Raw genomic sequence first — 23,040 nt, forward strand, 5'->3', positions numbered from 1 at the left:
TGCCCTAGTCCCTCAGGCTTTCTTTCAATTCTTCAAATTTGTCACATTGTTTCCAAGGACTTTGCAACTGTTGCTCTAGATTTTTGGTATGTAGATCACCCTTCTCTTCCTGGAGTCAACCCGCATTCCTCCATTGGGTGTCACCTTAGAAGTTTCTGTTTCAGAAAAACTTTCTCTGATCTCCCTTCTTATCTGCTCTTATCACACCCTACACTCCTACTCAGCTCTTACCCCAATAGTAATGCATTTTGTGTATATACTTGTTCATCTCTGTCCTTCCTATTAGACTGATGCTCTGGGAAGACGGGTTCCATATCTGTTTTATTTGCTGATCTCTCACGCGCTTATTGAATGGATGTAGACATTCCTTCCACATCTCGCCAAACACTTACTGCTTCAGAGAAATCGAATTGCTCACTATTCTTGGCACACATCTCAGAGTTCCTACGTGCTTGTATTTTGGTGGTGTCGGCTGAGGTTTAAATCCTCCCTCTATACCTTCCTGGTGGTACACATTGGACAGATCACTTTACCTGTCTGTGTCTTAATTTCTTCAACTGTAAAATGGGGCTGATAGTAGTACCTACCTCATAGAATCCCTGTCCCACCAGCTGTGTAACCTTGAGCAACTTCACCTCCCTGAGCTTGGGTTTCCCTGACACTAAAAGGGGGATGAGATAACAATATCACTGTCCCCATTGTCCTGAGGATTAAATGAGGAAATGCACAGGAAGTGCTCAGCTGATGCCTGATGCAGAGAGCCTGCTTGTAGAATGACTATTTCTGTCTTGATGGTTATTAGCTTGGTGGTGGGGGCATGGCACAAATCAAAGAGACCGGTGCTTCTGGTAATGTTGTAGGGCCATCTGTGGGGAGGTGGGTTGGAGTCTCCTGGGGTCCATCCTGTGCTATCCTTTACAGGGTTTGGTGGAGGGGAGAAGAGACTGATTATATATGTAAAAAAACAAAACCCTTTCTAGTGCTTCTCTTTTCATCTGGCTTAAGCACTTATTCCCTTGGTCTGTTTTCTGCAATAAAAATTAAGAGTAGCAGGATGACCTATTTTGTGTGGCTGGTGTAGCCTCAGGGACTGATGGCCCTGTCTGAGGCTACATGCCAGGCGACTTGCTCTCATTACCACTTTATTTCTTTCATAGAAATGTTCCTAATTTACAACATTATGGGCTGCCTTCCCTCCTAGAGTGTAAGTTCCGTGAAGTCAAGGACTTTGTGTTATTCATTGGTGGAAGGAAGGAAAGAATAGAAAAACCTCTAGAGGTCCTTGAATATTCTTGATGAGTCTAGGGCTTTCATCTGGTGTCAACTCTGATTTGGGAAGGGGAAACTATAAGAAACAGAGGAAGGAAGCTCTGTCAACATCAGAGCAGTGTGACTGGATAACTGATAATCTCACACAGCCCTTTCTTTCTGGGTGTGGCCTGCTGCGCTCCAAGGAGGACTCCAAGCCTCCTTATCCCATTCCAGCCAAGGATGGTTTTCTCCTTGGCCAGCTCATGCCCTCCCAGAGCCTGCTGGGCCAGCTTTATGTGGTCATCCTCCGGTACAGTATTCCTACCAGAGGGTAGGAATGGAACAGCTATGGAAATAATAGTAGCTAACATTCATCTCTGGAACTTTTCCTAGTACACAGCACTTTGCATTTATTATCTCATTGAATTATCACAGTAACTTGATAAGGCAAATACTATTGTTGCCCCCATTTTCTGGAAGAGAAACTGAGGCTTAAAGGGCATAAGTTATTGGCTTATAGTCATGCAATTTATAAATAGCAGGGCCAAGGTTTGAGCCATGTCATCTGTTTTAAAAACTACTGCTTAACTGCTGAGCTGCTAAATATTTCAGATCATTGAGTTTTGGCTTTGGGAGATGTTGTGGGCAGGGAGAGGGAGTAAGAGGGAGAAAGGGAAGGAAATGTTGCAGATTTATCTTCCTAATTTTACTTGGCTTAGGCTAATATTAAAATTATTTTGAGCACTCCACTGACAGAAGCGGAAGAGAGAACCCAATTCGATATTAAATATTTGCAATGGAAAATTCACAAAGTCTTTTTGAATGGAAGATATTTCCGTGTAATTCCCGTGGGACTGATTTAGTCAGTTGTTCCCTTCTGCAGCATGTTTCCTGTGGTTGCTTCACTGTTCTCAGAAATGAACATTCCTGACTTTGAAGTCCTGGGGTTATGCCGGGCTAGATGCTGAACTGTGCCTTGGTTTCCCTGGCAATGTATGAATAAAGGGGAGCGGGTTGTGAATTGCACTTAATTGCTTGAGTTCTAATGCTGTGATTTATGAAAATTACATTAAGCCAGGCGCCTCAGGTCAGAGGAGTGGCATATCTCGCAATCATCGCCATCAGAGTAGCTGAGGCTGAGTGAGCATTTGCCGTGTGCACAAGGGTGCCGAATGCATGACATGCCCTAACTCTAATCCTAACAACAACCCTGTAGTGAAGGCCTTAGTAATTTGATTATATGGAAGCTGGAGGTCAGAGAGGTTGAATTATGAGAGTCAGAGAGGTTGCTGAGTTGGCCAGTGGCAGAACTGGGACAGGAAGCCTGTTTGAGTCAAGCTCCTGTCCCCTGCAGTGCTCTCTGCCATGTGCCAGAACAACCTTCAGAACTTAGCTGGTCACTCCTCAGTGGAAGCAACTGCCAGCCCCTGGCCATGGTGGGCTGGGATTCCTGGTTGAGCTGTATGACCTGCTCTATCCTCACTGGTCAGCTGGGTCTGGCAGACACCCAGGACAGTTTAGGGATGAGAATAGCTCCTCATCTTCAGTCAGGAGGCACATGCTACAGGCTCTTCAGATGAGAAGTAGTGCCATCATTTTCCACACCACGGCCATGCATTTTGTGTTGTTGGCAACTCTGCCGAAGTCTGGTTTCCAACTAGGTAACTTCTGAGATGGGAACGCAGGAGGACGGGGACTTTGTGACTTGTGCTCACTTGTGCACTCCTGGTGCTCAGAACAGCCCCTGGAGGGTCATGGGGTTAGGGCGCCTTTGTTGAATGTCTAGCCGGTTCCCTGTTTCTACGATTGACGCCTCTATTCTGTCTCCCCCTCAGCCAGGCCTTCTCAGATGCTGTTCCCTGGGCAGAAAATGCTGTTCCTCTACCCAATGGCTGCCCGGTCCTCTCCCCCTTTAGGCATACCTTCCTGATCTCCACATTGCCTGTCTCCCTTGTCTAAACCGTGTGTCTGTATCAAGTGCTCTCATAACATTCTACACTACTCCTCCAAGGCATGTCCCAATTCATAATTACATGTGGATGTGTGGACCTGTTTGTGTAACATCTGACCCCCCGCTGAGCTATTAACTGCAGGAGGTCAGGGACCCCATCTGTTTTACTCACTCCCAGTGCTTAGGGGACCCTCACTAAGACTTGTGCAGGAATGAGCGAGTCCCTCTCCCTCACCTCTGATACCAGCATCCTCCTGATGGATAGAGGCTGATGTACTTACTATCAGTGGTAAGAGCAATCACCGAAGACTTCTCTTCCCAGCCCGACTCACCACCACTTCTTTAGTATTAACCAGACTCACCCCATCACAGAAGGGAGTGATTTATTTTCCCTTTGGATCTAAGAACACACAGGTTCACGGGAGGCTTCTTACCTTTTGTTACCAGCACCAGGGCTGAGGTGCCAAGGATGCTGCCTTGAGGGTCACGGCTGTTTCCTGAGGAACTTGTGATTCTTGAGAGTCATATATATAAAAGTCTTAGTTTTTACCCACTTACTCAGTGAACGGAGAATGAGAAAGTTGAGTGTCTGCACCCTGCATGCCTTCCTGCTTGGCGTTCTCTCTTTTGTTTGTGGTATCTTGTTAGCTTTGAAATAAGTGAATCTTTCAGTAGAAAGAGGGAAGCTGGAAAAATCAAACCAGTAATGCTTTTCATTAGGCAGGAGCTGGGAGTGGGCAGAGAGCTTATGTGGGTGAGGTCAGGGCAGGAGCCTGGACGGAGTGCTTTGCACGCCATGCCCTGTGCTGGGCTCAGGTGCCTGCAGCCACCCTGATGGAAAGGCATGGAGGCAAGGCCAGAAATTTCACCCGGGTCCCTCTTGTCTCGCCTTTTCCCTCTTTCCCCTTTCTCGGCCCTTCCTTGTCAGTATTGGTTTTCAGTTTTCCCAGCCCGACATCCTGTGGACGCTGTAGTTCAGACAAATAGCAAGATCATCAAAGAGAGGCGCATGAATGAAGAACTGCTTTATGACATGCCTTCAAAGTGTCTTTTTAGAAGTTCAAAGGATGTGGAGAGGAGGCAGGGGAATCAAAGAAGATGAGGGAGAGCAATGAACTCTCCAGGGAATGACTGGGGTTGTCACTGTATATTTTCTGTGATGCTTGGAGTGTAAAAATCAAAAGTAATCCCCAGTTCTCAAGGGTTCTCTGTGGGTAGAACCAATGCCAAGGAGGAAATAACCCACCTTGTTGGTGGAGGGCTTTCTAAGTCACTCATTATACATCTGCATTTCCTGTTTTGACCTCAATCGAATATTTTGATCTGGGAAGACTGTCCTGAGATGGAGATTGAATGCTGCTTATATGGTTCGATGGAGATGAATAATTTAGTCTGAGCAGAAGTTCCCCATTACCTCTTCCATTTAAAGACAAACCAGAGTCCAGCTGTAGCAATGGATATGCAAGGCTTAGAAAAGATCTGGCATGAGTCATAAGATCCCAAAGACTTCTGTTCCGACATAAGAGCACAGAAATTCTGTTTGAGGCTGAAGCTGGCCCTAATTGATATGCTGGTGGAAACTCCATTGATATTTTCATGCAGAAATGCCTTATGCCCAATCAATCCACCCAGAATATTTTGGCATCTAATATAGTGCCTAGTACAAAGAGGATGCTTAATTGAAATTAATGTACAAATAAACAGCTTTGGTTTTGTAACCTTAGAGTAGATTGTTTTGTGGGGATGTTTCCTATTCTCCTTGGGTCAGCTGAGCCCAGAATACAAGGACATTCTTGAAGATGAAATTTAAATTATTATATTAGTCAAGGCTGCAAGGGATTTCAACTGTAAGGGACAGATAACCCAAATCAAACTGGATTGAGGTAGAAGAAATGTTGAATAAGTATTATTGAAACCTTTGGGCATAGATTTGACTTCTGGCTTGGCTGGTTCTTACCAGTCGTACACTCTCCACCTCTCAGTGGTCCTTTGCTGTGTTAGCGCTGTTTTCAGGCCGACTCGCCCCTAGGGGTGCCAAAGCAAAGGAAATACTGTTTGCTGGTCAAGAATAGTCTCTGGAGTCAGAAACTTTCTCGATTCAAATTCCCCAGTCCAACGCTGGGGGATGCACTTGTCTACAAACTTTGACAAGGCACAATATGCGCCTCTGCTTCCTAGTCCTTAAATTGGAATGACGCTGGAAGTAGCGCGCTGCGCATCCCCGGCGAGCTCCGTCGCGCGGCTCGCGGTCTGCAGGGCCAGGATGATCTGCGGATGGAGTCGCAGCGCGCTGGAATCTGGTGCGGTCCGATGCAGTCCGGTGCGGTCCAATGCAGTCCGATGCGGTCCGATGCAGTCCAGTGCGGCCCGGTGCGGTCCGAGCGATCGCCGAGGAAGAATGGCCGCTGACGACCGCCATGGTGGCTGCGGCGGTACCCCGGCGGTGGTACCCCAGCAGCGGTGGTATCCCAGCAGCGGCGGCGGCGGCAGGGACGGCCCCGGAACCGGCCTGTGAAGAGCGCCGGCGCCGCTACGGAATGAATGATGGCTGTTTTAGTACTTCTGGTAGAATTCGAACTTTTCAGCTTCAAAACTGGAAGCGGAAAGCTAGTCGGACTTAAGAAAGCAGAATTCATACGGACAGCAGAAAAATTTAAAAATCAAGTGATTAACGTAGAAAAAGATAAGCATAGTCATTTCTACCACCAAGAAAGTGACTTCAGAATTGAACATCGTATTCTGGAAGAATTTGAAAATAAATTGATAAATTTATTTTTATAAATAAATAAAACAGAAAACAGAGCAAAAATTCAGCAACATCTGGCCAAAATACGTAACAATAGAAAGAGACTTGAGCATCAGTTAAAAGATGTGAAGTCTCTACTGACTTAGTTGACTCAGAGAAATGGTGGAAGAGATTGAAAATGCAATTAACATCTGTAAAAAAGAGCAGAGGTTAATGTATGAAGAACTTATTAAAGAAGAGGAAACAACTAATAATGAGTTGAGTGCCATATCAAGGAAAATTGACACATAGGTTATGAGTAACTCAGAAACAGAGAGACCTTTCAGAGCCATGCCAAACAAAATGCCTATAAACAATTCTCCTTCAAGTACTCTTCCAGAAGAAGTGATAGATTTTTAAAAATTCCTTCAGCAAACAGGAGGGTGACAAGGGGGCTGGGGTGAATAGATCACCAGAACTTTGTAAACGTGAGAAACAAACATAAAGGAAGGCCACCATTTATGGAAGAAGTTTTAGGGCACCTTCCCAGGAGAACACAGAATGAAATTCAACCCACATGAGAAATGGTATCAAACATTTCTCGCTCTAGAAGGATGAAAAAAAAAAAGTCTGTTGAGAATTGGACAATTAAAAAGCAGCAGCAGCAAAAAAAAAGAAGTTTTCAGGTTAAAGGAAAAGGCAGAGGCTATATCTATGCTTTTTCATAATAAGCAAGAAGATAATTAAAAACAAAAGGAGGAACAGAATTAAACCAAAAACTGGCAGTTGATGTTTGGAAAAATTAGAAAAGCATAGAAATGTCAATGAAATATGCTTCTCAGTAAAAAGAGGAAGAGAGAGAAAAAGCATCAGAAATTGCTTTTTTCTGTTTAAATTAAAATTACTGCTAGAAAGTTACATCCAACAGAAGAAAGAACAGGAAGAATTTTTAAGGCTTGAAAAAGAGCTAAGGGGAAAGGTAGAAAAGGCAGATAAAAGAAAAACTATTGCTAAAGAAATTTCTAGGTTTCAAGAAAGAGATTTACTAAACTTGAATTGAAAATTCTAGAGAGTCTGGCAAAGGAAGATGAAAAGGCAGAAAACAAAGAAGACTGGTAAAATTAAAAGGTTGAAAACAATATTAGTAGAGATCCCTGTAGGCTTTACAAACTTACCAAAGGTTGGGAAGAACTGACCAAAAAGTTAGGCCCAACACACTCTGGGCCCCTTCTATATATTCCCCATAGGGCTATTCCAATCAGGAGACAAGGAAAACAGAGAAGAATATGAGATAATGAAATTGATAATTCAGTTGATGAGAATGTTAGCATATCAGTTATACTAGTAACTAACATTATTGTTTAAATACCACCACCCCAGTCAGATTGATTATTAATTGTATTGTACATGAGTTGATAGGTATTAAGTTCCATGTTGGCATTGTCATTACTGTTTCCTATTTAGTCTACAAAAAAAAAATTGTATTTAATCCATGTTGGGCTATTATTGATACAAATGTTATTAAAATAAGTTTGTTATAAACATGTCATTTATATTTACAGATTGTTTTGAAGATGTTTTGTTTCTGTCATGGCTTAAAATGAATTAGGACAATAATAGAGTGACATTTTTTAAAACAAAATTTTGTAACTTTTAATGCTTGAAGGTAAGTTGACTTGAATAACAAAAATGTAAAATTTTTTTTTTTTTTTTTTGCCTAGAATTATATAATAGTAAATTAGTACTTTTTCTAAGTTTAACAAATTGGTTGTTTGGCAGTGTTCTAGTTTGCAAACTGCCCAAATGCAATATACCAGAAATGGAATGGCTTTTAAAAATGGGAATTTATTAAGTTGCACGTTTACAGTTCTAAATCTGTGAAAATGTACAAATTAATGAAAGCCTATAAAAGTGTCAAATCTAAGGCATCTAGGAAAGATACCTTGGTTCAAGAAGGCCAATGACGGTTCAGGGTTTCTCTCTCAACTAGAAAGGCACATGGTGGCATCTGGTAGCTTTCTCTTCAACGGCTTCCTGGGGGCTCTGTCCATTCTTTTGGCTCTCTTGGTTCTGGTGGCTCTTGTGGCTCTAAAGCTTTTTCCAAAATGGTTCCCTCTTAAAGGGTTCCAGTAAGCAAGCCCACCTTGAATGAGTGGAGTTGTATCTTCATGGAAACCATTTAATCAAAAGTTACCACCCATAATTGGGTGGGTCACATCTCCATGGAAGCAATCAGAAAGCTCCCACCCAGTGATATTGAATGAGAATTAAAGAACTTGGCTTTTCTGCAGTACACAAGAGATTCAAACCAGCACAGGCGTTACTTCATTTTTGTGTGATAAACATTTTGTATTTGTTTGAAAGAAAAATCAAAAGTAATAATGATAATGACAGTGATAACCTTTGCTAAAATTTATTGAGCACTGCTGTACGCCTGGTGCTTTACATATATAAACAAAACAACCTATGAAGTAGGAACTGTTGTTAACCCCATTTTATAGATGAGGGCCAGAACATTCAAATAATTTGCCTGTGACACTACATTCAAATAATTTGCCTGTGACACTGCTAGTAAATAACAGAACCAGAATTCAAACCTAGGTATGCTCATTCCAGAGTCTGTGCTATTGATGCTAACTATTCAGATAACAGAACTTAGAACTTGTAGGGTTGCTGTTGGAATTAGATGATATGTGTAAAGACACTGAAGGCAGTTCTTGTCATAAGGTTTATTTTATTTCATCTTTTAAAAAATAAAAATCGGGCGGGCCGCGGTGGCTCAGCGGGCAAAGTGCTTGCCTGCTATGCCGGAGGACCTCGGTTCGATTCCCGGCCCCAGCCCATGTAACAAAAACGGAGAAACAGAATACAATAAAACAAGAAAATGTTTAAAAATGTTTCCCTTTCTTCCTTCCTTCCTTCCTTCTATCCTTCCTTCCTTCTCTCTGTCTTTCCTTTAAAAAAAAAAAAAAAAAAAAAAATCTATTGGTAGCTTTTGGTCTGTATTCTCTCATCTCCGCTACCTCATCAGAGAAGTGTTGCACAAAACTCTCAAATCTGGGTCTTGTAGACTCTTTTTGGGCATAAATCTGTTGTTGACCCGATCATTATGGTCCAGAGGTTGCGATGTTCTGACTAGTCAGTCTGGTTCATATGCCTACCTTGGAGCTGGGGGTAGAGTTGGCACCAACCAAACCACATGGCCTGAGTGAGGAAGGGTTGTTTCTTCAAAGAAAACAGATACAGTTATTAGAAGCAGACAGAGAAGCAGGAGAAGTCCCATAGCAGCTGTCTGGATTTCTTTGGAGGAGAGGCATGGTGGCTAATGAAGTAAAGGAGAAGATGATCAGAGAGACCCTGCCTGTAACTTTAATACAATCTTCCAGCATAGAAGAGTGAGGGAAGGTAGTTGAAGGGAAAGGAATGCCATCTTTAAGGCTCAGCTCAATTTATCACTCAGGATGACACTCAGAGATGTTAAGTCAGGAAGCCAATTGCTGGTTCATCCAAATCTGCAGGGTGGTAAACAGGACATAATTACCCAAGTGGCATGTGGACCAGTGCTGAGGCCATATTGTGAGAAGTGCTGGACAAGCACGCACAACCACTAATAATACCCCTGAAGGCCCTGGTGATGCTGAGGATGGTGCCACCAACCTCCAAGTCCCCGTTGCCATGTCCGGGGTGAGTCAAGCAGTGCTGAGGGAGGTCCCCCACCTGATTCACCAGTCCCACTTCCTCTACTTCCTGGTGGTCCCCACCCACACAGCCGCAACACCCAAGTTAGCACTGACCAGTGGACCAAAATTAGCTTCTGAGGCAACATGGAATCTTGCAAGATCTTGTGGGTAGTAGATGCATTAGAAAGGGGACCCAGAGGCAGCCAGGGCCAGAGGTGCAGGTATCACTTCACCAGTTCCCACCGAAGTCCCTGCGGCCTGCTGGAGTGGGCAAAAGGAGATCTTTCCCTCAGTAGCCAAGTATAAACAGCTAAGTCCTGTCTACCATCTCAGAGTTAGGCAGGAAAATGAGTGTGTGATGGGTACAATTGCCACAAGAATAACTTGATGATATGAGCTCAGCTGCCTTTTCATAACTATGTGTGTGTGTGTTCAGGTGTCTACTCAGATATGAATATTATTTACCATGCTCGTTATTCCAAAGACTTCCCCATCTTCTACCATTCCTTACCTTAGCCTCTCCCTTACCTTACAATTCATCAAAAAATGAGACCATCAGCTTCACAACTTTCTTTCTCTCAGTTCTTCCCTGAGGTTCCAGAACTATCTGCAAACACTGGGTATTTATTCCACAGTATTTCCTTCTTCCTCAGCTCTGTGTTGTCAGTCTGTCTTTTCTGACTTGTTCCTTTAAGCGTATACTAAAATGACCCATCCTAAAAGAAGCATGTTCCCTTAACTCTCTGCTATCCCTCCCCTGATCCCTTTCTCTGTACCAAATATGTTGAAAGAGTGTGATTGTTATTTTCATTTCTCAATTTCTATTACTGTCTGACTTCTTCCATATCACTGAAACTGCTCTTCTGTACTCATCGAACACTAACTCTGAGGTGTCCAGATGTTTAAGTTATTCTTTTTCTGTCAGTGAAAAAAAATTCTCAATATATGAATATCATTTATAGATTATATAGTTATTAATTTTAATGCACAAATATTAATTAAAATTAAATATTAAAAAGAAATTCATTATACTATAAAATAGATACCAAAATAGATACTTTAAATGATGATACAAATATATAGTATATATTTATAATGTATGTGTGTATATATAGCATGAACACTGTATATATCTCTTATTTATTAGGTCTTTGTAGTTTTCACTATATAGGTTGTTGGACACTGTGCCAGTTTGAATCTGTGTGTGGTCCCCAGAAAAGCCATATCCTTTAATCCTCATTGAATATTACTGGCTGGGGGCTTTTTGACTGTTCCCATGGAGATGTGACCCACCCAATTGAGGGTGGTAACTTTTGGTTAGATGGCTTTAGGGAGATGTGACCCCATCCATTCCAGGTGGGTCTTGATTAGTTTACTGGAATCCTTTAAAAGAGGAACATTTTGGAGAGAGTACCTTTTTAGAGCCACAAAAATGATGAGAGGCAGAGCCGGCGCAGCCAGAGACCTTTGGAGATGAAAAAGGAAATGCCTCAGGGAAAGCTTCATGGAGCAAGAAGCCTGGAGAGAAAGTTAGCAGATGCGGCCACGTTTGCTATGTTCCCTTCTAGTTGAGAGAGAAACTCTGAACTTCATTGGCCTTCCTTGAACCAAGGTATCTTTTCCTGGATGCCTTAGATTGGACATTTCTATAGCCTTGCATTAGTTGGGACATTTTCATGGCCTTAGAACTATGGACTTGCAACTTAATAAATTCCCCTTTTAAAAAGCCAATCCATTTCTGGTATATTGCATTCCAGCAGCTAGCAAACTAGAACAGACACCTTCTGTCACATTTAAATTTCTAAGTATCCCATATCTCTAATGCTATTTTAAAGGGTACTATTTTTTAAAATTTCAATTTCTGATTGCATGTAACTAGTATAGAGAAATACAATAGATTTTTTGTTGTTGTTCAGCAAATATTTATTTATTAACTGGGAAATTTCGAACTAATTTTAGACTTATTGAAAAGTTGCCAAAATAATACCAAGAATATACCCTTCACATAGCTTCCCCTAATGTTAGCATTTTGTATAACCACGGTGCAATGATCAAAACTAAGAAAATGAAGGTAAGTATAATACTATTAACTAACTTACATACTTTGAGATTCAGTTGACTTTTTATTTTGAACTTGTTATATTGAACGTTATCCTGTAAACTTTTGAACTCATTTATTAGTTTTACTAGCTTTTTTAAAGATTTCTTAGGCTTCTGTATATAAAGATAGTTTTAGCTCCTGTTCTAATCTGGGTGCCTTTTTGCAGTGGTGAGGTCATACAGTGTAATGTTGAATAGAAGATATGTGAGCAGATGTCCTTATCCTGTTCCTGATTTTACGGGAGAAAACATTTGGGTGTTAGCTATAGGCTTTTTGTAGATGTCTTTTTTTTTTTTTTTCATCAGTTTTAAGAAGTTTCCCTCTATTTCTAGTTTGCAGACAGTTTTTTAACATAGACAGATATTGAATTCTGTTGGAGGCTTTTTCTACATCTATTGAAATATTCACGTATTTTTTTTTCTCTTAGTCTTTTAATGTGGTAGTTACATTGCATTTAGATGTTAAGCTAATCTTGAATTTCTGGGACATTTAGAAATTTTTCTGGGTCATATATCTTTTTATAAGTCATTAGATTTTATTTACTCAATGTTTTTAAAGAATAATTGCATTATAATAATGAAAAATATTGATCTATAATTTTCTTCTCTTGTAATGTCTTTGTCTTGTTTCGGTATTCCGATAATGCTGGACTCATATGAGTTGGAAAATGTTCTTTCTTCTGTTTACTGGAAGATTTTGTGAAGAATTAGTACTATTTCTTCACTAAGTGTTTGGTAGAATTTACCAGTGAAGCAGTCTAGACTTTAAGTTTTTTTTTTTTTTTTTGGCGGGGGGAAGATTTTTAACTACAAATTTAATTTCTTTAATAGATATACAACTATTCAGGTTATCTATTTCTTCTTGGATGAGTTTTTTTCTTGTGACTTTCAATGAATTAGGCTATTTCATATAAATTGTTAAACTTACTGGCATAGAGTCATTCATAATATCCTTTATTATCCTTTAAATCTCCGTAGAATCAGTTGGGCTATCTCCTCTTTCATTCCTGATATTGGCAATTTGTGTCTCCTCTATTTTTTTTCATGATCAGATGGCTAGGGGTTTATGATTTTCTTGATGTTCTCAAAGAATCAGCTTTTGGTTTGTTGTTTTTCTGGTTTGTCTTTAATTTATTTCTGCTCTTAGCTTTATTACTCTTTCTTTTGCTAATCTGGGTGTGATTTATTCCTTTCTTACTTTACTCTTGGCATAATTGTTCTATTCACCTTAATGCTTAAGGTGAAATCTTAAGTAATTGAATTTCAAACTCTCTACTTAAAAAAAAATCATGGCAACATATATAACAATAAAAATTTCCCATTTTAATCACTTTCATGGGTACAATTCAATGATTATTAAGTACCCGCACAATATTTTACTACCATTAGCAAAACTTTATCATCATCCCAAATACAAACTTTTTTCCTATTAAGCAATTAACTTCCTATTCTCTTCTTCACTCCGGACTCTGTAATCTGCTTTCTGTTTCTATATATTTGCTTATTCTAGGCATTTCATATGACGTCTTCAAGGTTTTTCCATATTGTCATATGTATCACAACTACATTCCTTTTTATGGCGAATAATATTCCACTGAATATGTTTACCACATTTGTTTATCCTGCAAACTTTTGTTGATGGACATTTGGGTTACTTCCATCTTTTGGCAATTGTGTTTAATGCCACTATGAAAATCAGTGTATAAATATGTATTCAAGTCCCTGCTTTCAATTCTTTGGGTTTATACTGGGAAATGGGATTGCTGGGCCAAATGGAAATTCTATGCTTAGCTTTCTGAAGAGTAGCCAAACTGGATGTCACAAAGGCAGACCATTTTGTATTCCCACTAACAATGAATGAGAATTCCTATTTCTCCATATCCTCTTCATTTTTAAAGTAGTAGCTGTACTGGTTTGAAACTGTTATGTACCCCAGGAAAGCCATATTCTTCTAATCCAATCTTGTGGGGAGGCACCTTTTGATTAGGTTGTTTCCATGGAGATGTGACTCGCCCATTATGGGTGGCAACTTTGATTAGATGGAGATGTGACCATGCCCATTCAAGGTGGGTCTTAATCCTTTTACTGGAGCCCTGTATGAAGAGGATAAAAGGCAGAAAACAGAGAGCTCAGAGTCAACACAGAGGGCAGAGAGATGAAACCAAGACACAGATGTCTGGCGATACAGAAGGAGAGCACCTGGGAGATGCCAGAAGCTGAGAGAGCCATTTGAAACGAGAAACCTGGAGAGAAGGAGAGCAGACTTTGCCAGGTACCTTCCCATGTGACAGAGAAACCCCAGACATGATAGGTCTTTCTTGAGTGAAGGTATCCTCTTGTGGATGCCTTAATTTGGACATTTCCGTTGCTTTAGAACTATAAATTTGTAATCTAATAAATACCCTATGTAAAAATCATTTACCATTTCTGGTATATTGCATTCCAGCAGCTTTAGCAAACTGAAGCAGTAGCCATTCTATTGGGCATAAAATGTATCTTGTAGTTTTGATGTGCACTTCCCTAATGGCTCATGATGTTGAGCATTTTTTCATGTGCTTGTTGGCCATCTGTATATTTTCTTTGGAGAAATGTCTGTTCAAGTCTTTTGCCCATTATTTAATTGGGTGGATGATCTTTTTGCTGTTGGGTAGTAGGATTTCTTTATATATACTGAATATTAAACCCTATTTGATGTGATTTCCAAATATTTTCCCCCATTTTGTAGGATGTCTTTTTGCTTTTCATCATGAAGTCTTTTTATGCACAAAAGGTTTTCAATTTTGATAAAGTCTGATTTATCTATTTTTCCTTCTTGCTTGTGCTTTTGGAGTAAAGTCTGAGAAACTATTGTCTAACACAAGGTCCTAAAGATGTTTTCCTATGTTTACTCCTAGGAGTTTTATACTTTTGTTTCTTATTTTAGGTCTTTGTTTCATTTTGAGTAAATTTTTGTGTATGATTTGAGGAGGGTCCACTTTCATTCTTTTGCATATGGATATCTAGTTTTCTCAGCACCATCTGTGAAAAGAAACTATTCCTTCCCCCTGGAGTGGACTTGGCACCCCTGTCTAAAGTCAGTTGGCCATAGATGTGAGGGTTTATTTCTGAACTCTCAAGTTGACTCCATTCGTCTGTATATTTGCCTTTGTGTCAGTACCATGTTCTTTTTTTAAAATGCAATTTTATTGAGATATAGTCACACACCATAGAAATCATCTGAATTATACAATCACTGGCTTACAGTATTAGTACATAGTTGTGCATGCATCTTCATCACAAATTTAGAATACTTTCATTATTCCAGTAAAGAAATAAAAAGAAAACCTTATTCCTCCCAAACTCCTTATCTCACCCCCACCCCATTATTGACCCATAGTATTAATGTGGTGCATTTGTTATTGCTGATGAATGAGTATTAAAATATTACTGTTAACTACAGTCCATGTACCTATTTTTCTCATATACCCCTCTATTATTAACTCCTTGTAATAGTGTCATATATTTGCTCTAGTTCAAGAAAGAACTTTTTAATATTTGTACAGTTAATCACAGACATTGTCCACTACAAGATTCACTGTCTTATACATGCCCATGTTTTAAACTCCAACTTCCTTCTGGTGACATACATGACTCTAAACTTCCCCTTTCAACCACACTCACACATCATTCAGCACGGTTAATTGTTTTCACAATAACATGCTACCATCACCTCTGTCAATTTTCAAGCATTTAAGTTCACCCTAGTTAAACATTCTGAACATACTAAGCTCCCTGTTCTTTAGCCTCATTTTGCATCCTGGTAACCTATAGTAGTACCATACTCTTTTGATCACTGTGGCTTTGTAATGAGTTTTAAAGCAGAAAGTGTGGGACTGCCAACTTCATACTTTTTAAAGATGATTTTGGCTTTTCAGGGCCCCTTATCTATCCTTATACATTTTTTTATGGCATCACTGAGAAATGCATTCATTCATCCGTTTATGCATACATGTGTACATACTCTGTTTGGCTGTTGTGTTTTCGGTCTTAGTTCTTGGTTGCAATTCCCACAGCAAGGCTGTCCCCACCCTTCCTGTGTCCCTTGAGCTGAGCAGGCACTTCCTGTCCTACTGGAAATGAAAGTTAGAGATTGGGGTGGGGTATGTTCTCTGAAGAATATTAGTACTGTCTGTTCTATTATCATGACAGAAAAACTAGAATGGAGGCTAGGACTTCGTTTTAGGGAGAGTTGAACTTAATGTTTGTTGTGGTAAAACAGACAAGGTTAATTTATGTCTCAAGATAATAGCTATGATGGCAGAAAGGTGGCCAAGGCTTCTGTTCTATATCCTTCTTCCACTTGAATTGGTAAGTGTTACTGGGGACCATTGTTTTTAATTAGAGATGTTGTGTATTTACAGAACAATCATGCATAAAATACAGGATTCCTGTAAATCTCCCTATTATTAACACCTTGCATTGGTGTTGCACATTTGCTGTAATTGATGAAAGTACATGTTAACAATTGTACTAGTAACTATAGTCCATATTTTAACCTAGGATTCACTCTTTTGTGCGGTTCCATGCGTTTAAAAAACAGTTATTCTAGGACTTCCGGCAAGATAGCCGAATAGACTAGTTTGAGCTTAGCCCTGCTCCATGGAAAAGTTAGAGAAGGGACAGGAGGGTGACTGAGGTGGCAATTTGGGAGTGCAGCTGACCTGGGAGAGCCTTCTGCATCATACGTGGCAGCCCTGGTTGCAGAGGCCGAGGAACTGAGATGCAGAAAGCTGCAACCTGGAGTGGAGGCGCGGAGCCATGTAGCCTGCAGGAATGCACGGCCGGGAGCCTGGGACTAGGAAGTAAGCCAGGCACATTCCTTGGGCATGCTACCCTCACCAGCACAGCACTGTGACCAGCGACCCAACCCCATCACCCGCTCCCATTCCCCACACTCCAGGCACCCCATCCCCACCAGCCCTCAGTGCACGTACCTGCCCCCCACCCCCACCCCAAGTGCAACCCAACCTACCTCTTCTGTACCCCTCTGGAGCACTACCTCCCCCTCCCTGTTCCCTGCAGGCTGTTGCCAGCACATAAAGGCTGTGGGCATTAACCTCCATACCGAGGCTACTCACCCCCCCCACCCCCACCCACCCATAGTGTTGCACAGTTTCACTCTGCCCTACCTGAGTTCTGTGCATCCATTTACGGCACTCCCAGGCCTGCGCATGTGCACAGGCCTCCAATAATGTCATTCAGCTCTGGGAACCGCACTTAACATCAGTCCTAGAATCATGCATGCGTATGGCCCTCAGCCACACTTCTCAGCTCTGAGAAAGTGCTAACCTCCACAACCGAGTCACATCTGCCCGCAATCCATGAAGGCATAATGCCGGCCTGCTGCCACAGCACTGTGCATGTGCACAAAAGGTCCTGTGCCTTAGCCCAACACACACCAGGGTCATGCCCCCCAGACTGGTGTACCCGCACAGCTACATATTCCCTGGCCGCTGGGTGCCGACGCTCACAAGCATCAGTGTAATATCCCCAACCTGTGTCAATACCTGCTGTGAAACTCAGCAAGGTGGCAGGATATAAAATTAATGTGCAAAAATCAGTAATATTTCTATACACAAGCAATGACCTAGCTGAGGAGTCAATCAAGGAAAAAAATTCCATTCAAAATAGCAACTAAAAGAATCAAATACTCAGGATTGAACTTAACTAGGGGCATAAATGTTTTGTACAGAGAACACTACGTACCTTTGCTAAAAGAAATCAAAGGTGATCTAAATAGTTGGAAAGATATTCTCTGCTCATAGATAGGAAAGCTAAATATAGTTAAGATGTCAATTGTCCCCAAACTGATCTACAAATTCAACACAATACCAATCAAAATTCCAACAACCTACTTTGAAGATTTGGAAAAGCTACTATAAAAACCTACTATAAAGTCACAGTGGTCAGAACAGCATGGTACTGGCACAAAGACAGAAGCATTGACCAATGAATTGAATTGAGAGTGCAGAAATAGACTACCAAATCTGTTGTCTGCTGATGTGTGACAAGGCCCCCAAATCCTCTGAACTGGGACAAAATAGTCTTTTCAATAATTGGGCATGGAAGATCTGGATATCAATAGCTAAGATAATGAAAGAGGACCCCTATCTTACACCCCGCACAAAAATTAAAGCAAAGTATATCAAACACCTAAATATAAGAACTAGCCCCATAAAACTTCTAGAGAAGACATAGGGAAAAATCTTCAATGCCTAGTAATAGGAGGTAGTTTCCTAAACTTTACGCCCAAAGCACAAGCAACTAAAGAAAGAATGGATAAATGGGAACTCCTCAAAATCAAATGTCTCTGCACTTCAAAAGACTTTGTCTAAAGATGAAGAGGCAGCCAACTCAATGGGAGATAATGTTTGGAAATCACATATCCCACAAAGGTTTGATTTCATGTATATACAAAGAAATTATACAACTCAACAACAAAAGAATGAATCACTCAATTATAAAATGGGCTAAAGATATAAATAGGCATTTCTGAGGAGCAAATACTGATGGCTGAAAAGCACATAAAGAGATGCTCTTTTTCATTGGCTATACGGGGAAATGCAGATCAAGACTACCATGAGATACCATCTCACACCTATAAGAATGTCTGCTATTAAACAAACAGGAAACTATCAGTGTTGGAGAAGATGTAGAGAAACTGATACACTTATGCACTGCTGGTGGGAGTGTATAATGGTGCAACTTCTATGGAAGACAGTTTGGTTGTTCCCTAGGAAACTAAACATTGAATTGCCCTAGCCCCAGCAATAGTACTAATTGGTATATACCCAGAAGGGCTGAAAGCAATGACAAAAATAGACATTTGCATACCAATGTTCATAGCAGCATTATTCGCATTATTCATAATCACCAAAAGATGGAAACAAACCAAATGTCCATCAGCAGAAAAGTGGATGAACAAAATGTGGTATATACATACGATGGAATATTATGCAGCAGTAAGACAAAATGACATCCAGAAGCACATGACAATATGGATGAGCCTTGAGGACATAATGCTGAGTGAAATTAGCCAGACAGAAAAGGATAGCTATTGTATGATTCCACTTTTGTGACCAGCATAAAGGTATAATCAGAGGCTCATAATACAGAATATAGGGGACTCAGAGATACATAGAAACTAGAGATGGGTGAACCGTTAGGTGATGAAATTGAACTTCAATGTGCGGGAATAGATAGGAATGAAGGTGATTCTCTAGTGGGTCTGAAAGTAATATTACTATATTGAGCATGAAGAAGATTGAAAGGGGTTGTGTAGACCTATGTGTCCCACTGCTTCACACTAGAAATATGAATTATTTCTTGTAAGAATTACTTCAAAGATATGATTCTTGAATAAATAATGTTTAAGTCTACGGCACAGGGGGAAAACTGCTATTGCATGCTATGAATTGTGTTCAAAAGGAAACCATCAGCACGACCACAGCAACAGCAGAGGTAAATACTGGGGGGAGGAACAAGAGTTAAGAGGAGATTTAGATTTCCTGTTGGGCAAGTCTGTGTTTATTGGTTTTCTTTCTTTTGGGAACAATGAAATTATCTAAAATTGAGAATGTTGATGGACTGTGCACTTTGGGCCTCTTATCTGATGCTGGATGAATGCAGATGGCTGAAGGATGCACTCACTGAGAAACAGATTGGTGAACGATGGTATATACTTATGAACAGAGGTTGTGCTGCTACTAAAAGGAACAAAGTTGTGAGGCATGCAACGATGTGAATGAAATGTGTGGGACATTTGGTGAGGCAAAATAATCCAGGAACAAAAGAACAACAATGGTATGGTCACTGTTAGAAAATGCTTATAAGAAAATAGGGGCCTAGATTGTAAGCTTTTAGAGCAGACACATAAAGTCCAGAGTGGTGATTATTATTTCTGGGTTTTGAGAGGCTGTTTTGTATATATATTTATATATAACCTGGTATTTAGAGATAAGAATGAAGCCGAACAAGTTGGGGTTAAAGTAATTCAGAACATAGTAGTAAGGAAGACAGTGTCTATATTTTAGAACCACACATACACTTTGAGACCAGTGGAAGAAAGGTTTATTTGATCTGGAACTGAAATTTTCTGTAGTGCATAAGCTAATCCAACCTATCTGTATAGCTCATTTGAACAACTGAAATACAGGGAGCCCAGAATAAGAAAGAGGTCCTTTAATCCTACATAGATTTTTGTAATGCCTGGGCGAAATTCTCCCTGGTGACACAGGAGATGATTCCCAGGGTTGAATTCAGACCTGGCACCATGGGATCAACAATTCCATACTGACCAAAAAGGGGATAAGAAGTGTAATTAACAAAGTATCAGTGGCAGAGAGAATTCAAATAGAGTCGAGAGGCTACTCTGGATATTATTCTTACACAAGCTTCAGTTAGACCTTGGAACCTATCGTAACCTGTCAACCCTCAACCAGGACCATTCCAACCAATCCTGAAGAACACCTAGGGCAATATATATAAGATTCCACAAGGGTTCCATGCACTAGAGTAACCTTCCAGAAGCCTACAAACCTCCAGATGGGTCCCTGGTCCAGATCAGTTCTGACCCTAGGCCAGCCTCTCCAGAACATCAGAAAGTTCCGTCTCCCTACTACATATTAGTGACAGACCCTTCCAACATAAAAAATTCAGAATTGCCAGAGCCCAAACAACCCTAAATAGAGGTGTGGAAAAATTGAAAGTGATGGTAGAATTATACATAGAGAGTAGGATTTAACAAATGAATATGAATACTGAATCATTAAATTGGTATCTCTTTTAGTCTCCAGTATTTTAGAGCAGCTAGAATTAAAAACCTAAAATTGTGAAATTGTAACCCATGTCAAAGTCTGAGATATGTTCTATAATTAATTGTGATGCTGTGCTTTGAAATTTATAGCTTTTTAAAATATATGTTATTGTTCACAAAAAAAAAGGAAAAGAAGTCGATTGTGATGATAAAAATATTTAAGCCCTCTCGCTTCCTATATTCTGGAGCAGCTAGAAGGAAAAATCTGAGAGGATCATATGGTAGCCCATGACAAACTCTGGAATTTGTCCTGTAACCACTTGTTGAGTTCTTAAAAGCTATTGCTTTTTTATTTCTTTGCTTTGTATATATGTTATACTATACAATAAAAAAAGTTAAAAAAACCCCATAATTATTCTAGTACCATATATGTAACCTAAGCTTTCTTTTTTAAAATGACATCCAAATATATAATACTCTGTTGTTAATCATGTTCTCAAGGTTGTGTTACCATCACCATTATCAATTACCAAAACTTTTCCATCAAGCCAAATGGAGACTACGTTTTAAGCATTAACTCCCTATTCTCTCCCCCCCACCCTATCACCTGGTAACCTATATTGTAAATTCTGACTCTGTGAGTTTGCTTATTCAAATTATTTCATATCAGTGAGATCATACAATATCTGTCCTTTTATGTCATCCATATAATTTTGATCATTGGCTTTTCCATTTCTGCAAGATGGCTGTTGATTTTGATTGGGATTGCATTGAATCTGTAAACTACTCTGGGTAGAACTGACATCTTAACTATAGTTTTCTATCATGAATGTGGAGCGTTCTTCCATTTATTAGGTCTTCTTTGATTTCTTTCAATGATATTTTGTAGTTTTACATACTCAAGTCATTAAATATATTATTAGATATTTGATTCTTTTAGTTGCTATTATAAATGAATTGTTTTTCTTGATTTCCTCCTTCAGATTGTTTATTAGTATCAAAGAAACACTACAGATATGTGCATGTTGATCTTGTACCCCTACTGCTTTTCTGAATTATTTTATTAATTCTAGTACCTTTTTTGTGAGGTTTTAAGGATTTTCTGCATAAAGGATCATGTCATTTGCAATTTGGAAAAGTTTTGCTTCTTCCTTTCTGATTTGAATGCCTTTTATTTATTTTTCTGTGATAGTGGGCATCCTTATCTTGTTCCTGATCTTAGGGAGAAAGCTTTTAGCCTTTCATCACTGAGTATGTTGTTAGCTATGGATTTTTCATATATACCCTTTAGCATGTTAAGGAGGTTTTCTTCTATACCCAGTTTTCTAAGTGTTTTTATCAAGTAAGGATGCTGGATTTTGTCAAATACTTTTTTTTGCTGTGGGGTTTTCCCTTCATTTTTATTAATGTGGTTCATTACATTAATTGATTTTCTTATGTCACACCAACCTTGCATTCCTGGGATACATCCCAGTTGATTGTGATGTATGATTCTTTTGATGTGCTCTTTTATTTGCTTTGTTAGTATTTTGTTGAGGATTTTTACATTTATATTCATAAAGGATATTGGCCTGTGATTTTCTTTTCTTGTGATGTTTTTATCTAGCTTTGGTATGAGCTTGGAAACTATCTCCAGGTACTAAGCTGGGGTCCTACTGGGGCTCACCTTGTTTGTATCCTTTCACAGATCATCCTCTTGTGTTTCCTGTTGTCCAATGTCCAAAAAATGCTGTTTCATAAATTTGTGCTCTTTGTAGTTTCTTAAGGTGAAGAAATAAAATCAGCCCCTTGTAGGTAGAAGTTGACACTCCCCAACTTTTGTTTTGTAACCTCTTGTTTTGATTACAAAAGTAATGTGTGTTCCTAACCTATAGGCATCTTTGCAATAATTGATCCTGTTTGCCATCCCTTACTTTTTGTAAATTCCCCTACTTTCACAATGATATAACCCAATTTCTTTAGTTCTTTTTTGGCCCTGCCTCTTTGGCTGCCTCTAATATTAGAATATCTGTAGTACTAATCCTCCTTTGTCCTCTTTCTTTCCTCTTTCTGCGACTTCACCCACCATTTGGATGGGGGTGCAGTGAACGCTGGGGGATTTTCAGGGCAGCTTGGAGTTGTTTGATACTGCATTTAAATCTTGCTTCTACCGTTTATTGTGATATGGGCAAACTTTGACTTATGGAAGATAATACTTTCTAACATTTATTGGCTTTTAAATACATACCTGGCACTGTGCTATGTACTTCATATATATCATCTCTAATCTTCCACAGCAATCCTGTGAGATAGGTACTTTTGCTATATCCACTTTAAAATGGGGAAACTGAGGTCCCAAAATGTTAAGTCACCTGTCCCAGGCAGACAAACCAAAATTTAGATCCAGGTTTGTCTAATTAAACTCGGGTGACCAACATCCTGGCTTACCTGAGACTTTCCCAGTTTACGCAATGAACACCCTACATGCTGGTAAACCTCTCACTTTCCAGTAAACTAGGCTGACTGGTCAACATGGTAAATGGATGTGCTCTTTTCTCTA

At 39.9% G+C, this 23,040-nt stretch overlaps 1 long non-coding RNA gene and 1 pseudogene across 3 annotated transcripts in view; both read left to right on the forward strand.

Annotated features, from left to right (window-relative positions):
- Positions 1-23,040, forward strand: part of LOC143663919 (uncharacterized) — a 458,967-nt gene that overhangs the window by 136,654 nt on the left and 299,273 nt on the right. The window lies entirely within an intron of this gene.
- On the forward strand, positions 5,620-7,328 carry LOC143664719 (coiled-coil domain-containing protein 112-like; annotated as a pseudogene).

This window comes from Tamandua tetradactyla, chromosome 20 (genome assembly GCF_023851605.1).
Source record: "Tamandua tetradactyla isolate mTamTet1 chromosome 20, mTamTet1.pri, whole genome shotgun sequence".
In the NCBI taxonomy this organism is placed as follows: domain Eukaryota; kingdom Metazoa; phylum Chordata; class Mammalia; order Pilosa; family Myrmecophagidae; genus Tamandua; species Tamandua tetradactyla.